The sequence below is a fragment of the Homalodisca vitripennis genome, unplaced genomic scaffold (assembly GCF_021130785.1).
Source record: "Homalodisca vitripennis isolate AUS2020 unplaced genomic scaffold, UT_GWSS_2.1 ScUCBcl_4721;HRSCAF=11072, whole genome shotgun sequence".
Taxonomy (NCBI): domain Eukaryota; kingdom Metazoa; phylum Arthropoda; class Insecta; order Hemiptera; family Cicadellidae; genus Homalodisca; species Homalodisca vitripennis.
In genome coordinates this window covers 21,676-39,713 of record NW_025780836.1, presented here as the reverse complement: position 1 = coordinate 39,713, position 18,038 = coordinate 21,676, and the positions used below count along the sequence as shown (strand labels likewise).

Sequence of the window (18,038 nt, the reverse complement as noted above, 5' to 3'; positions counted from 1 at the left end):
CAAGCCAGATCGTCCAATAAGATCTGACGTCGGAAAATTACCGATCATAAATACCCAAATCTCTTAATGCGGGCTTCGATGACAACTTTGGCGCCACCTCGCATTTCTGGCGGGAAAAGAAATACATCCCTCGAGATGATAGTACCCAAATCAAGCTCAAATTACGTGAGAATTCATAAAGATTTAATTGTTTTTATCTATAACACTTAAGTAAGTATGCATTTACCTACTTATATCCCGTAATAATAAGTAGTGGATAGGGATATATGAGCCTCCTTATAAAATCAAAGTACCCTATAATGAAAACATTTTTCTCTAAATTTAAATGTAGGTTTAGTACTTATTTAAAGGCCTGTATATAAAAAATACTGAATTAACAATCATACACAGCGATTACCTTCTTGTGGAGCTGACCTCTAGGACCGATGACGTTATCAAAGATGTGTCTCCCCACATGAGAATCGACAGCACTAAGAGGGTCATCCAGCAAGTATGTGTCCGCATCATTGTATACAGCCCTTGCCAGGCTCACTCTCTGCTTCTGGCCACCACTCAGGTTGATACCCTAGACAGCATTGAAACTTTGATACACAGCACTGAGAGGATCATCCAAACAAGTATGTGTCTGCATCATTTTATACAGCCCTTGCCAGGCTCACTCTCTGCTTCTGGCCACCACTCAGGTTGATACCCTAGACAGCATTGAAACTTTGATACACAGCACTGAGAGTATCATCCAAAACAAATAGTCTACAATGTAGTCTGTTATCAATTGTTTCTTATAAGTCTGATATTGAGTGAAAAGTCATTTATTTATTATTATTTCATATTGCATTTGACATAGAATTTCAATTGAAATTGTGCTATTTACAATTTATTTACCAGACATCTCGGCTAAGTTCACTTGCCAGTTGGTACGCCATTTTGTTCTAATATGGCGGCCGTTTAAATTTTCGAAACATTTACAACGTACGCGTACATAAAAATTCATATATATAAAAAAAATTCTATATAAAAATTTAGGTGGAATTTTGTATTTCTAAAATAAACTCAGAACTATTGTGACAAACTATTTCAGATATCATAAAATCTACCCACTTATTCTAACTGCGCTATTTTAAAATTGTTGGCAGCATACTACGATATCGATGGATGAATATGTTGCGAGATATTTTGAGCAAAACCATTGAGAGCCTTGGAGGAAATTGCCAAGAAGCTTTGAGGGAATACGAGGTCAATTATATGTCTTCTTATGTGAAGATGTTCTAGAGATTCAGGCAGTCTACATTAGTGATACTTAAGCCTTGCGTGATAGCAATATGCATGCAAATCTACCCGGGATTCAGGATTTTAGAAAAAGAGCTAATGCTAAGTTTATATCGACAAAGGTGTATTTCCAAAACTGATTACTCGTAAAAAGATACTTAAATTGTATAAAAATAATAACAACTCTTAACACAAATCTAGAAGGAAAGATTTTGAAAAAAGAGCAGAAATTTTGGAGTTTAATTTTTCCCTTCATTTCATATCAAACTTTCATTTTATTCATTACATTTTAATAATTATCAAGTGCTAAAGAAGGATCTACACATTCTTGAGAAAATATGCATCATTTAAATTTAATGTTTGATTTTTTATTATTTAAGATTGTCACGTTTAATACATTATTACAATTACTAGTATTTTAACAATTTACATATTACTTAAGGAAGATAACAAATCCAAATTAGAAATTCAAATTGAGAACACCATTTCCTAAATGATTTTAACATAAAAATTTCGCAGGAGAGCACTCTCAACTTTTTCTCTAATTTTGCTAAATATTTCAGTCTTCCACAGAGAGTAGATATTTGAAATCTCTAGTTTTAGCTTTAATAAGTAAATTTAAAAATAAGGACAAAGATTTTATCCTTGATAAACTCATAATTAGTTAAATAAATTTTAAAATTGGGTACAGCGTGTTCGTATTATTATTTACGTTCTTCTCCTTCCGTAGGAGCCAATTTGAGAAGTCAATGATGTATTATTAAAAGTGTTATTGATCCGAATAAAAAGAATCGATCTGTGTTGGGTTTATATTTATTGCTGAATTGTTTTGGGATATGTACCAAAAATATTATTATTTGTTTTTCAGTTAAAAGCAAAATTTTATTTTTCAAAAATGCAGTGTTTGGTGTACATAAAAAAGTCCAGATACGTGTACTAATCCCAGTTTTATGGTCTATAAATTGAGTATAAGCAGTATAAATGTAAACGTACCCCTAAAACCAAGATTTTATATTTAAATACACTTGAAAACATATAATAATAGTAAAATTTAATAAATCAAACAAGGTGTAGATATGTATTCTTGTTACTTTTCTGTACTGATATGGGGTCGAATTGTAGAGAGGGATTGATAGCCCTAGGTCCACCTCTTTAATAAAGGCATCTTTCATTTAATTGTTGTAATGTAAACTACTTTATACAAATTTTAATGTAATCTATTACGCATATTTACATTTCATTTAAAGCTTTACTTTGATATCATTACCTTTTCACCGATCTCCGTGGAATCCCCTCCGGGCAGCATATCAAAGTCTGACTTCAAGGCGCAGTTCTCCACAGTCCTGTGGTATCTCTTGCTGTCATAGCTGACACCAAACAGGATGTTATCTCGGACTGTGGCGTTCTGTATCCAGGCCTGCTGAGGCACGTACGCTATCTTCCCCCTGGAGTTACAATTTATAATTTGATGATATTATTTTAAAGTTGTGCTTCAATCAAATCAGTATTTTGATCACAATAAAATTGTGATCAAAATACAAATAACTACTACTTATTAAAAAATAGTAGTAGTTAAGTAGTAGGGATTTTGTGCGTGAAAAAATGTAATACTCACATATTTCACCTCATACTCTATTTAGTGTACATACTTTACTAAATCAAATTATATATTGAAAAAAAATATTGGCACTGGAGGAAACGCTGTGTGAACATGCAAAGTGGCTTTGTTTACTAAAATCACTCTTTTGTTCAGCAGACGTATTTTTATTGCATTGCTGGCTTTTTAGGTATCTGGCTCATCTCATTTAGAAAATCTGAAATTATAAACTTTGCTGATACCACTGCTGTCAGCCTTCCTGGTCGTACTATCCTTGGTATTCATGTGTTCGGAGGCTCCATTCGCCCCTCTAAGAAAAAAGAAAGAGAGAACTATTCCCAGAAGTGACAGGCCCCCTACACTGCTACCAACTTTCCTGTCTATAGGTATTGTAGTATTAACATGTCAAAGTAATCTTGCCCTTGCCCCTCGGGGAAATTGAAGTTAGAGAGAGTTCAGTTGCCAGAAATGGCTAGCTTCCCTTCTTCCTCCCCCCCGCTACCAAAATCTTCTGTTTGTACTTACTGTGGTATTGACATATCCTGAGATTTTATCCATCTCCCCCAGAAAGGCAGAAATGAGAGAGCTCTTCCCAGAGCCGACTGCCCCAACCACTGCTACCAACTTTCCTGGCTCAATTTTTAGTGTTATGTTGCGTAGAACTGCTCCCTCAGCATGTTGTGAATCCCAGGAGAATGTTCCGTCCTCGATAATAAGAGGTTCCTCTATAAGAAAAACATACGAAACGGTACTCAATCTGGCAAATAGTGACAAAATATTCTTATTATCATAATTAATCCCTTCTACAAAGATCTTAACTTGAATTCAGCTTCCACCGCTGAATTAAAACATTTGCTTTGCCGCTAGCTAAGTCATTGAAAAAGCTATATTTCAATTATATACTATCCACAGTTTATATGATTATATCAAGCATGGTGCCGGAAGAATGTGCTACCATTACACCACAGAGCGCTTATATATAAGTAGTAAGAAGTAAAACATAGAAATCTAAGAAAAAATTCAGTTTAACAGAATTCTTTCACAAAAAGATCAATTGCATATGCAGGTAATAGTTTTACTATATAATATTCAAAAATATATAAAACAAGTATACATTCTTACTTCTACTCTTATCGTGTGAAACGGAGTCCAAGTCCAACTCTTCCGCGTTCATGAACTTGTTTATTCTTTTTTACAGCCACTAAAAAACTGAAACAAAATATAAAGCATCCACAGTTAATGACACCAAAAAATATCATTTTGGAAACATTATTACTTTCTCGTAAAATGTTTAAATTCGTATAAATAATATTTATACATAACATATTAATGTTTTGATTTTAAATTATTTTTTATTTTTTTAAATGATAATGTCTTAATATTGATTGTTTTATTGATATCTCTAAATTCTAAATAATTGTTTAACTTATTTTACGAATACTAGCAGATAATAACACCTCTCAGCTATGAACGATTGACCAATAATCAATCGATTACTGGAACCTATAAAACATTATAGTTGTGAGAATTAATACAGCTGTTAAAATATTTGAAGTTCTGTAGATTCCATATATCAGACAACGGGAAGCAGAAAATCAACATGTTGAAGACATGTGTCTCATGAAAATGAGTAGGTCCAGAAAGAAGTAAAATCTTTTTTCAACCTATTTTGTTCACATTTTCGAAAAATTTTTGGTAAAAATGCTTCTTTTAAATATAACGTTAAACGTAAGCAGGATATATTTGTGGAAAATGCTAATATTTTATAATACTTTTATAATTAATCAAACTTTATATTATTTATAATGCGTTTAAAACAATTTCTTTGTCCAATTAGTTCTCTCCTTCTTCTGTTTTTGTGGAATTTAATAAACTTCAAATTGTATCTTCCTACTTACACATGCATTCCAAAAAATAAGCTGAATCAAAAAAATAACGTTATCATGAATTATTTTAATACTAACCATAAAAACTAAATGCATTAAATACGGCAGTTCCAACCTAACAATAAAAACGCGTGATATAGGCTACTTTTAAGACAAGTGACACTTTACAAGATATGAGCTGATGTGTCTGTGACTATTCATTTATGAATGTGTTTGTTGATTTCATAATTTTTCTAGTTTAACACACATGTTTCTTAGAGTCTTCCAAAGCTACAAAACTCATTTTTTACATTCAAATACTAACCTATATTGACCGTTATAAAATTTTATATTAAGTATTTTCCGTAATATTGTAATATATAATAACTATTAAAGATTTTACAGTTTTATTACAGATTGTATTTTCACCAAGTAGGATAAAAAATTACAAAACATACGTTGGTATGTAATTGCGATAAACATTTTTGCGACACAAAATTTAGATCTATATCTTTAACAATTTCTGAGAAAAAAGATCGTTGCACATACGAAACATAGCTCTGCCCAAATCTCCTTAGAGTCCCTACATTGCTATATTCCTAACAGATAATATTTATTTCTCAGAAATATAAATTGAGTTTTGGCAATCTTTATTCTTATAGCTTAAAATAAAGTTGTTTCATAGCTTAAAATTACAGTGTCATCCCTTTTGGCAGAAATTACAATTCGTTACAGTAATTTTAATTCTTAAAGTATATAGCACGGAGTGATTTAGTAAATTCTTTCAGCAGAATTTCTATGAGTTATATTAATTTCATTTGTGCAGAAGTATAGAACCACTTTAATCGTTCCTATAAATTTGTATGCGTTTTTTACATGTACGAGAATAATTATTTGGTGGTTCACACTTTAAAGAAACAAAAAACTTTCTTTGCTGTTAAAATTTGATAAACGATTTGATAAAATCCATTCATTACACTTTTCTAATTGTGTCTTCATTGTGATGTATTTTCAGAAACCAATAAGTTACTTATTGCTTGTATAACTTTTAGGTATAATTGTTGACCACTTATTTTATGGTCACATTCTCGAAGCGTGTCACGTAAAAGTAAGAACATTTTAACAATTTAAACTAATCTGTTAGTGCCCCCAAACTTCAACAAACCTGGAGTAAAAGTTGTACCGTCATTGGAAGCATGGCAATCGGAATTCTCATCACATTGAAGAGAGCTGTGGCAACGAACGCGATCTCAGCTGTCAGCACATTGCGTTCGTCAATGAGCACAAATGTGCCGAATGTTGCAAATGACACCTGAAAAAATCATGAGATTCTTAGAAGTACTTCATCTAGCATACTATTACTATCAGGATTATAGTCTTTGTTATTAAGTGTTACAAATAAACTAAAACATGACGAAGTTTCAAGAGCTTGTACTGTTCTCTTCTTCAGTTTTAAAGCTCTAGAACATAAGTTAAAGAATATTTTTAACTTATTAAACCACTTAATATGACGCAAGTCACGCCCTCCACCTGAAACTAAAAAGCAATAACAGATTATCAGTTTTATTTTTACTCCCTAAAAGGTATTCTAGCATGCCGGTGTAAGCACAACATTGTCTAATGACCTGTGCAGCTTTATAATTTGTGAATGATGAGTTAAGCTCCAGTTCACCTTTTTCTTAGTTTAGCGTCTGGAATTTGAGGCTTTCACATACGTCTGAAGAGATCCACGAAATAAGAAGCTCAAAATTAATTCTTTGCATCATTCCGAAATCATATTTGTGTCTTTTTGATGGTTTATGATTCGTATTTAATTTTATGTTTCATTGGTAATATCTGTGATGGCTTTGACAACTGGAGTTGTGAACATATTTTAGTTTAAATATAGTTTTAGTTTGAGTCCCATTCGTCATTTCTTCCAGTAATCATTTCTGACTTCTTTGTCTTACTGACTCCAATAAATGTGGTTTTAATACCTCTGGATATTTCGGCATCCAGATAAAGTCAGTGGTGTGTGAACGTTAGAAGTGCCTAGTGTGCGGCAGTGAGATAGATCGTGCTGTAAACATTGGGTTTCATCCCGACTATCATTACTCACATCAGAAATACCTACGATTGCCTCATTAATGTGTCCCATAATACTTTTGTTGGATTACACAAGTATTCAATCTATATAAAAAACAGGATAAACTGTAAGTTTATTTTTTTAAGGACTGTTACTAATCTTAGGTACGGTACCTGAAGTAAGTAGGATGGTATCTTTATAAAATTTACAGAGGATTTATTTCAACTAAATTATAGTTAAGTTATGCTAATCTTTTACAATTATTTTTTTAACGTTACTTTGTTATTTTCCCCATAGCAAAAAGTTTTATTTTCCTGAATATGTAAAAATTGTAATATTCATGTTATTCATAAGATTATTCATGTAAGGTTTTACTGTTTAAGATTTAGGGATTTTTATTATTTTGCTGTTCACTAAACTTTATGTAAACTTTCTACAATTCAGACATATTAAATCGAAGGTATAGACTTATTTAACTTTAACAACGACCAGTTGGCTTCTTAATCGTTTTATCTAAAAATCCAAGGAGACGAGTAAAAAAGTTAATGTTTTATGTCAATAGTTTGAATTTTAGCTAAGTTAAAAATGTTCAAACTAAAAAGTAGTATACCTTGAATAGAACTTTTTATTTCTTGTACAAAGGAGGGATATAGTTATAATGCAAATAAATGTAATAGTTTTAACACAAAATAATGACAAAATTTTAGATTTGGTGTACGATAAATGAATAAAGCTTTTGGTATTTAAAAATAACGCAAATTGGACATTGTATATTTAGGTAACTACATAGTAATGACCTTGTTTTACCATGTCAAATCAGTAGGATGCTATACAATTCAAAAACTCAGTTGGTCTTTTTCTAGCATCTTACTTACAAGAAAGGACGAACTTAGCCAGAAGAATGAGATGGAAGCGCCCCAGAGAGCAGAGGCTCTTAACTTTTTTAGTTCTTTATCTCTGATCTTCAAAACATAATCCTTGAAGCTGGGCTCCCAAGCATACAGTTTTAAAAACCTGTAAAAAAAACATTCTATCCTTTAGCGATGCAAGTTAACACTTTCTAACTACTAATGTTTATTAAGCAGTGACAAAAATCATGTAATGTAAATAGTTTCGTTATAAAATTGTAGTAATAAATTTAACTATCAAGTCAATTTTCAAGTGATTCACTTTGATCTTTTATGTTAGTTTTAATTGTTTATGACCAGTTGCTTATGAACATTAGGATAAAAAAGGTATTACTCACACTATTAATTAAATGACTGAGTTGATTTTTAAACATTTATAATAAACAGTAATAACGTTATTCTGTGATACACTAATCTGAAATTGAATTGAAATAAACAATATTCAATATGATGGTTGAATACAGAGTATAGGCATATGTTCAATTATGCAGAGTAATAAAACTTCATATGTTAATGATAAATTTTATTACGAAAGTAAAACACTGGTTCTTACAGTACCTTGATTCCTGATAAAATTTCATTGATGATCTTTACTCTCTCATCCTTTAATTTCATTTGCTGTGTTTGGAACTTTTTCATTTTGTTGGCGACAAAACCGTTGAAAGGAAACTATAATGAGCATGACTACCAGACCAGCTAATGTAGCAACTCCTGAAATTAGCCACACAGAATGTCATTAACACAAATTTACTATGTTATTTTGGTGTATAATCTTTGGATTTAGGAATACCATTTATAAATTGGTTAACATCATCGATTTAACAATTTTAAATTTTGTTTCAAAAATTACCTTTTTACGTCCATAATAAATAGTAACAATAAAATTCATTTAAAATTGTCTTTTATAAATCACTGCAGAGGAAAGATCTGTATTATTTGCAGTCCAAATATGAAAATTCTATTGTAATTTATACCTTGACTCTCACAAACTGACAACCACATCATATACATTTTTTTTTATTTTGGGGAAGATTATGTTAAGGATTATGGGAAACTTTGTAGGACTTTTGCTATAGGTATTTGCGGAGGAAAGTGGGAATCTCAAGATGAAAGGTACTTGGGACTATCTACATATGTGAGAATGTGTTATGAAGAGTAAGAGCTATGGAAAAGTGTAGTATGAGAAAGATAATGTAGAAGAAGGCGATTTTGCAAGCAAATAATAAAAATCGGGATGGAATTTTATCCTTAATGGTTGAATCAAGATTTCCAGATCAGTATCAATGTTTCTCATTGTTCAGGATCATTACAAGCTATCCAAGAAATCGTCTTATTCGTTCTTTATAATACTGCCAACATGTTCATTACAAAAAAGCTTTATATTCAGGTTTCAATATAGACAAATTTACCTAGAATTTGCCAGAGGAAGTACAAGGCTACGATTATGATTATGGGAGCTGTCCAGAGAAAAATGCATAAAAGGAGCAAAGTCTGCACACCGCTGGGCGTCCACTGCCATCAGGTTTACCACCTCTCCCACTGTAGAGGTCTTGCGTGCAGCACTGGATATTCGTAGAGCCTTGGACACAAGAGGATGTTATTGATTTTTACTCGTATTTTTTTTTTTTTTTTTTTTTTAATAAGGGGTAGACTCCTGTTTTCGTTACCGAGCATCATTACAATTTGTGTAATTTGGTTGTCAGTGTGCTGACACAAATGTCATCGTTTCGTTCCTGGTACTGGGAAAACTTCTGAGAACATAAACCATTCTATTATGTAATTAATTTAATCTTGTAGGATTAATATGACACTTCTATTGTTAAATTAAACTGTAATAATTTTATTACAACGAAAATTAATAATGATAAAATGTATTTTTGTTTATGGTCCTTATTCCTCATTCTTACTTTTTTGAAAAATTAAATCCATAATAAAAATCTATAGGGTCACTGATAGGCAAAATCATTGTAACGAAAGCCCATATCGTATTCAAGGATATAATGAAAAATCATTACGTGTATTTGTAAAGACTTGGCAGCCATATTCTTTTCAAGGTTTATGGCTTGAATACATTTTTTGTGATAATAAAAAATGTTTAAATTTTATTCTTTCTGATATTATTGTTACGTCGTTTTGCCTTACAGACAAGCTATGTGATTTGATACTGTTATCCAACTTAGTTTTTTAGGTGTGGAAATATTTTTAAATTAAAGCATACCTCTGAAATTTTCAAGTTGGATCAAACATTATTAGCTTTTAAAACTTACTTGTTTGTAATATAAAGTAATGGTGTGAGATAATATCAAGTTATTAACATCATTCCATAATATCACTGTTTGTACAAGTTAGTATGTACATTTTAAATTCCAATTTTAGTTCTAAAAGTAGACAACCCTCTTGAAGAAATATATTTGTCTACAACTCTGAAAATTTCCTACCGTAATAATATCATATTTTGTAATACTATAGCAATTCGGAAAGACTCTCTTAATTACCACCGTCCAAAACAATAAATTATTTTACTAGGAATTGTTTTGCTTCTTACTTCAAACGTGAATTTTGCAGTATAACAAGCTACAATATAATCAGACAACGTGTTTTAAAGTAAGAAATTCTTACACAAACAAATCTAAATTCCTTACATTTGAAGGCCTAAGCATTGTCAGAGACACACATTGCATCGTAAGCTGTGAAATCCAAAATATATCTTTTAAACTTGCAAGAATTATTTCTATTCAATCCTGACGGAATGGAAGGTGTATAACATTGTCATTGCCCTCCACCATGTGGAATTTACCTTTCTGTAGATTGCCGACATGAGTGCCGTCCTCCAGTTGACCCCCACAGCAAACATGTTCATGAGCGTCCTGTGTATGAACACCGTCTGCAGTTCTGCCACCACAAGCATCGTGCCAGCGTACACGAATCCCTTCCACATCTGCTCCTTCCCAGCCACAAAGCTGATCATCAGACTACCCAACAGAGACAATCATCAACTTCTTACACGGTTGAACGATTTCAACTTCCACAACCAGTTGAGTTGGGGAGCTCTCTCAAGTATCAATACAAAGCTGCAATCTAATTATCATAAGTTTACAGTAACTCAGGCGAATAAACAGTTGTAGTGCGTGAGAAAGGTGCAACCTTCTTAAAAGCTAATATTAACCATTGTGATAAGCAAATGACATTAATTATTACAGTCCGATTATCAATGGTAACTAAATAATTGTCATATGTGGATTATGAACCATGGTTCTGTACTGTATTCCAGCTTATCAATGATGTAACAACAAACACAAAAGGAAATCTTTGAAAACATATTTTGAAATTTGAAAACTACTATCCTTATAATTAATGTTGTAATATTGACTACGTTCCATGCATTATATGATTATTCTATTGCGCTATAGGCTTTACAAACATCAGTTTATGATAATACTAAAGTATCAGTAACATAATATCAATAGTACAGTAGTTTTATAGACTAATAATTAATTGTTGTGTAAGAAATTATATTATGGGCTGTTGATACCAAACGGCTTGGCCTTTTTCATTTTTTTAACAAAATACAGCATTTTATGAGCTTCAATTTGAGGTTTCACAAGGTATTAGTTGCCATTTCAAACTTTTGGCTTTGGGTACGGCATGGGGGTGAGAACCCCCATTTTTTAAATATTTCTTTGTTCCTCCAATTAGTACTTCAGGTATACACTGTATACACTCCCGATGACAGAATTTTGATATTTAGACTATAAGTCTTTTAATACGAGTTTGAAGTTTTCAAATGAACACCAATTCAAATGCGCACCCTGTATACAGACCGTAGTGCTGCCCTCCCCTCCCCAAACCCCCACTAACAGATACTACATACGTCCCATTATCCGTCCGGTCGGCTGTATACCCCTCTATTACTATCACAGCTGCTGATTTAATTAGAAGCAGGCAAATCATCTTTTCTCTGATACAAACTGTGTTATTGAATAGTTAATTTTGTTTTTGTTTTATGAATGCCGGATACTTGTTGTGTAACCGGATATTCTAGTAATACAACAAAAAATTTATAAATTATGAGGACTGTGCTCGCGCTTCCACTGAATGAAGCGGAGCGGTTTTATGAGTTTTTTGACGTCACAGTATCACGACTCTGGCCTGTATTATAGTCTGGCCTTACTCTGTAAAATTATTCTCAAGCTGTAAATACTACAGTACAGTACGCGCGCTGAAGGTTCGGCCCTGTCGTTGCCCTACTAACCAAATAAAAAACATTGACTGTACAATGATCCGTCACGGACGGTAATGTTTAATTCTCGCTCGACAATCAACTTATGGTTAGACCAACTTCCTGTACAAATAAAATTCTGAAACTTCGCAGATCTATTTTTCTGTTTATGCCAATGCTAATGGATATATTAAGTTTCAATGTTTTATTACTTTTCTTCAATAAAATATATTTTAAAATTAACTGTGCCAAAATTGTGATACAAAAAAGTTTGTATGTGAGGATTTTTTTTATTATTTGGTCAGGAAACTTTCACCAGCGGGAAAGTTTTTCTGAATGAACTGAAGTTAATTTTAGATTTAACGTTTTTCAGATACATAGTTTAGGTTAGCCGTAACTTAGTCTGAAGTGGAATGTATCACCGACACCGCTGCCCTACAGTTTATAGCCCATTCACGTAAATGCAAACACGGCAATACCATTTGAAAGTTTAACATTGAATCACTTTGCAATAGTTTATTTCTGAAAAAAAAACACTTTAGGCTATAGTGGTGATCTGTGATAAACTAAAAGTTTAAACTTTAATGAAATTATGTTGAATTTCATTGTATTATATTTGAATAGAAAGTGTTTTGGGGTGTATTGTTTATACACTAATTTTATGACTGATGAATGAATACGAAACACCGAAACACTGGTGTATAAAGAATCCTGAGAACAGGGACAATAAATATTCAGACTGCAGCGGGCCAAACATTGGCGGATGTCTGCAGAACAGTTGTTATATCGGGCAATCCACCCGTCCCCCGCCATAGTCTGCTCGGTTGACTCGGAGCCGAACCTTCAGCGCGCGTACTGTACCAGAAAATAGAACAAGACTGTATTTTTATATTATTCTGTTTAGTTGGTGTATAATAGTTTAGCCTTCTAAACCTTGAGAAACTTTCAATTAGAAATCTTAAAATGATATTCTTAAGTCTCTTAAATAATACTCACTTCAAAACCTGTGGATTTATAAATGACAATGCGTCGGCTGAAAGTTTGGTGAGCACTGAAGCAACAATTGTTACCCAAAACATTTTAAAATAATGGAGGAACCACGGAAAACTTCTTGGGTGGTCCCACTCTAACACTGGGCTTAGTCTTTCCATTCTGCGTGGTTTTTGTGTCAAAGTTGGAGGATCTGAAAACACAATATGCAAATCTGCAGTGTATTTAATTAACTTATGTTTTTTTTACTATTAGAAGTATTATTGCAACTCTTTATTGGTGAGGTGATAATTATTTACAGTATTACCGTTTACTAGCCTACTACGAGTACTAAACGGAAGGATTTTTGTAATAGAAAATTTCAAAATGTTAGTTGCAATAATTTTAAACTAGTCTATTTTTTTTGTTTCCTTTATAAACTGAATAATCAGAAATCTAGGTAGATTTATCCACCTCGATCTAAATAGATTTATCGGCTTAAAATGACACCCTCGTTATTGGTTGATTTTTAAAGAATTACAAATAATTAAATTCTCAATATCAGAACTATTTGGCATATTTCTTATTCCTTCAAATTATGTTTCTATCAATACAACGATATTAAAAACTATTGTACTGACAGACTTAACTAGTTCAATAATACTACTTGCATTAACTAGAATATTTATTGTAAAGTATTAGGATGAAAATTCTTATTTATGTTCAGTGCAATAATTCTGGCTTCACAGTCACTTTGTTCTATTAGCTGTGTATTGTTTCCTCCCCTTGCCCTTCATCACTCAGACAATTATGATGAAACGTGCCGTCATTAATTCTGCACCCACGTAGTGCGAAATCATTATCGAAACTGTTCAGGATAGTTGGATTAATCTCTTCCATATCTGCATAGAAAAACTCTCAACGATGGACTAGTGAGTGATTTCAAACCTAATTTTGATTTGGTAGTCGTCATGTTTAATAATTCGATTGAATGTTACTGTAACTTAATTCTATTGCAGAGCATAAGTAATATATTATGTATCTTTTGAAGAAATAACTTTATGCAAAGGATTTATTTTAAAAAACCAGTGGTGTGTTTTTGTTTATATTATGAAGCCTATGATATGTCATATTTAATAATTTTCTCATATTTTGTTTTTGTTAATTATCCTTTAATGACTCGTTATGATGTTTCATAATATGGAAAACGTATTTCTCGCTGACAGTAATAATAAAATACACGTGTAGGTGACCGGTCCGATTAGGTTTATACGATTAAGTTTATACGATTTTTCCAGTAATGGTATAAACTATAGCCTTACACTTCCCGATCTTTGAGTCTGAATGACTCAACACTACGCTACAAGAGCTGGCCAATTAGCTTATCCATATTTAACAAGTATCCAGTTACAGTACAATCTTACCCAGAAGCAATTTCCTGGTTCCTTCTCCAATACTCTTGAAAGCGAGGAACTATCTGAGAAGAAGTATCTCGATACCTGAGTTCCCACAGGTCAGCCACTGTCAGCGGTTTTCGATATCCTTTGAAAATCATCGGATCAAACCAGGCGTACAGCACTTGAGACACAAAAGATGCTTGGATCTCTGGGCATAGCTTCTGCAATTTTAAAACAATAGGTCCATAGTTTACTAAGGGGTTCACAGTAGTAAATTAATTTGTCATTAAATTATCATTGAAATATGAATTTTTAGTTTAAGTATAAAGAACTCGATCTTAGCAAAAATAGGTACTATACTTTCTAGAAAATCAAAATACTTTAGACACCAGCGATAACATCGTTTTAGCTCGTGTCACGTACTGTACACATTGTATGCCTTAAAAATATCTTGGTTATTTAGAGAATCAATGTTGAATCAAAAATAAGAATGACTCTTCATATTGGCGAAAACCAATCTAAGTATAACACAACTTAACAATGATATTTAAAATTTAAAAACACTCTTCTTTGCACAAAGAACCATAAAGCATTTTTGCATTCACTATTTCACTCATGGATTTGATTCCTTGTCAGCACCCCCCGCCCATTCTCCATAAGAATATAAACCATCAACATGCATTCGCTTAACTTAACGATCGTCACATACAAAGCATAATCTTAAGTAAAGTTAATTTAATCATAATTAATTAAAATGTATAGTTAAAAGTATATACATTACAAATTATGTTACGACCAAATAAATGTGTTACCCCAATATCAAAGATTGGGTTCAAACCACATAATGGTTTGTATTTTTAAATTATTGAAACAAGACACTAAAAGAATTTTGTTTTTGGCTATGTCACAAATTGCGATTAAGTAAAGTCAATGTACAACACAGTCTATTCCGATAATACACACTATGCTATTCTTTAAAGTATAAATCTTTAACAGGACATAATTAAGAAATCGACAGGCTCTCTTAAAATCGTTGTCTTTGTCCATCCGTTAACTGTTTGACAGTAAGGCCCTAGAGAGATGAAACTTGGTACATATTTATCTCTTGATTAAAAAGACGAACTCTTTTTGATTGTTGGGTGTTAAAAGGTAAAGAAACAATTCGTTTGCAAAAATATCTTTCGTTGCGTTCTGTCGAGTATTCGATACTCCGTTACATCGGTTTATTGCTGTTACACTACATAATAATTTGAAGCAGCTTGAGTGCTAATATCTTATATAAAAACAATTACCGCTCTATGAAATGATTCAATTGTTAGATTAAATAATGCTCTACCTGATATTTTGGATAATCCGTACTTCTTCTGGGGCGGAGGATCAGCAAATAAGTTCAGCACTAGCATCAGTAGAATCCCTGGGTAGTAAATCATGTACAGGATATGCTTGAGGTTACTTTCTTCTTGACATCTGAAAAGAAATAATAATGCTTTTAATTTCATGAACTAAAATGAAAATTGGAATCCAGCGCAACATTGTCTGCTAAGCTTTTGTAAACACTGAGAGTTAACGTGTAAACAGAGAAGTTGTCAAAAACACATGGTTTAGTTCCTTTTAAGAATTGGTATTATACCTAGTATTTTAATTAATAAAACAGAATGTCAAAACAATTTACATTTCTTATAGAAAGTATCGGTTAAACTACAAAGGTTTAGGTGTTGTCGGTTTAAAAATAGATACCTGTTGTTTCCTACTGCTGTACTGTAACTGTTTTTGGTATAAAACACAACTATACAACTTTGTTAAATCTAGCAATATATTCTATTAATTTAACAGTGATCAAGGTAATAGAAACATAAATGATTAAATCAAACAACATAGCAGGCACTAGCTGAATGATATCAAGTAAGGTCGAGCGTTATAAAAACCAATTTTTATAATTTATTTTGAAAGAGCTTTTTTAAGTTTGTAGCCGATATAAGAAATGAGTCAACAGAAGTAACGACTTCAAAAATTATAAAACATATAAATTTGAAATGATCACAGTCCACAGGGCAATCCTAAGGCCGATCTAGAAAATACCATTTATTAGATCTAGGTAACACTTCCGAGTTCATTTAACTCCTTCTAGTACTAAATACTAAATAAAGGCAGAAGAAATTATGTGCTTTCTAATGGAAATATATTGCTTTTTTATCTACTATTAATACCACAATTGTGTTTACATATTTACACAGGTCTTTTATGAATTAAATGTTTATCTAGGTTTTTCTGTCAAACTGGTAGAGCATTTTTTCCTCAGGACAAGAATGTGAGAAACCTCTCATTGCACTCAGTCCTAAAAGGACCTTTGCTGTTGCTTCCAAAAGAAAAGATATTCGAAATTTGGCTAATTACCGGTGCGGGTTTGGGGCTACATTCTGTCGGACCCTTTTTTTTACAACTAATTTTCAATATTTTATGGTTTTTTTAAAAAGATTCAAATACAGAAGGGGCTATTAAAGTTCACAAAAATTCCCCCTTCCCTTTTTAAATATGAAAATGGAAAATTCTATCCCAAAAAGAAAAAAGAGTCCCAAACCCCATTTATTATAAATATATTGTTTTTTCGTTCTCAACCAAATAGAATTCCAATGTTGAGTTAGTTCCCTCCACCCCCCTGGTGCAGCGGCCGGGGATCTGACACTGTTAAGGTAGCTCCTGGAACTAAAGGGATCCAAAATTTTTAAAATTTGCTTAATTTTTTTTTTAACCTGAAATAATTTCTGCCTATAAATTTTAGCCCTTAACAATTTATATACGGGGTCTATATTATATGTGAAAAATTTTTTTTTGCTAAAAATTTTTTTTTTTTTAAAAAAAACCCCCGTTTTTTTAAAAAAATGTTTATTTTTTTTTGGTTTTTTTTTTTAAAAATTTTTTTTTTGGGTTGGAAAAAAAAAACCAACATAAAATTTTGTTTAAAAACCCCAAAATTTTTGTCACTTTCCCAAAATAAATATTGTAAATACAAACCCCAAAAAATTTTCAGTTTTTCTGTTTTAAAAACTCATCTTTAACCTTTCAGGGGTTTATCAGGTTTTGTTTTTTTTTTTTTTAAAAATGTAACCCAAAAAAAAAGCAAAAATTTGAGCTGCCTTTCAGATAAAATAAATGTACATAAGAAGAAAAAACAAAATTTTTCTTTGTTTTTAAAATAAAAAATTTAAAAAAAATACAAAATCATCATAGATCCTTTTCCCCCGCAAAACCCAAACCCGGCAAAAATTCAACCCAAAGGGGGGTTAAGTTAAAATTTTTAGTTACCTTTTAAAATATGAAAAATACGTTTTAAAAATTAGTTTTTAATGATTTTGTTTGTTGGTGCAAAATGTTTTTAAAATCACAAATAATATGTGCTTCTGAACTTTTAATTCCCAAATGTAAAAAGTTTGTATCGCTGGTGTCCACAAACCCACCGCGAACACAGGCTCCCCTTGGAAGTGTTGGCTGCAGACGAAATCGACTTACATCATGATAGGATCAGCACCTTTTTCAAAACGGGGGAAATAAAAAAAAAAAAAAAAAATTTTTTTTTTTAAAATTATTTTAAAAAAATTTAAAATAAAGGGGCCCCTTACAAGTATGTTCCTTTTTTCGGGGTTTTTTGAGTGAAAAGTGTATTTTTCCCCCTTTAAACAAATAAAAATTTTTCCCCCGGGGTATTTCAAAAATTTTTTTTTTTTTTAAAAGGAAAATTAGGAACTTCTGTATAA

General features: G+C 31.9%; 1 pseudogene; it reads right to left on the bottom strand.

Moving 5' to 3' along the window:
- Positions 1–17,798, bottom strand: part of LOC124373043 — a 35,691-nt pseudogene extending 17,893 nt beyond the window's left edge.
- Positions 17,799–18,038: the final 240 nt, after the last annotated feature.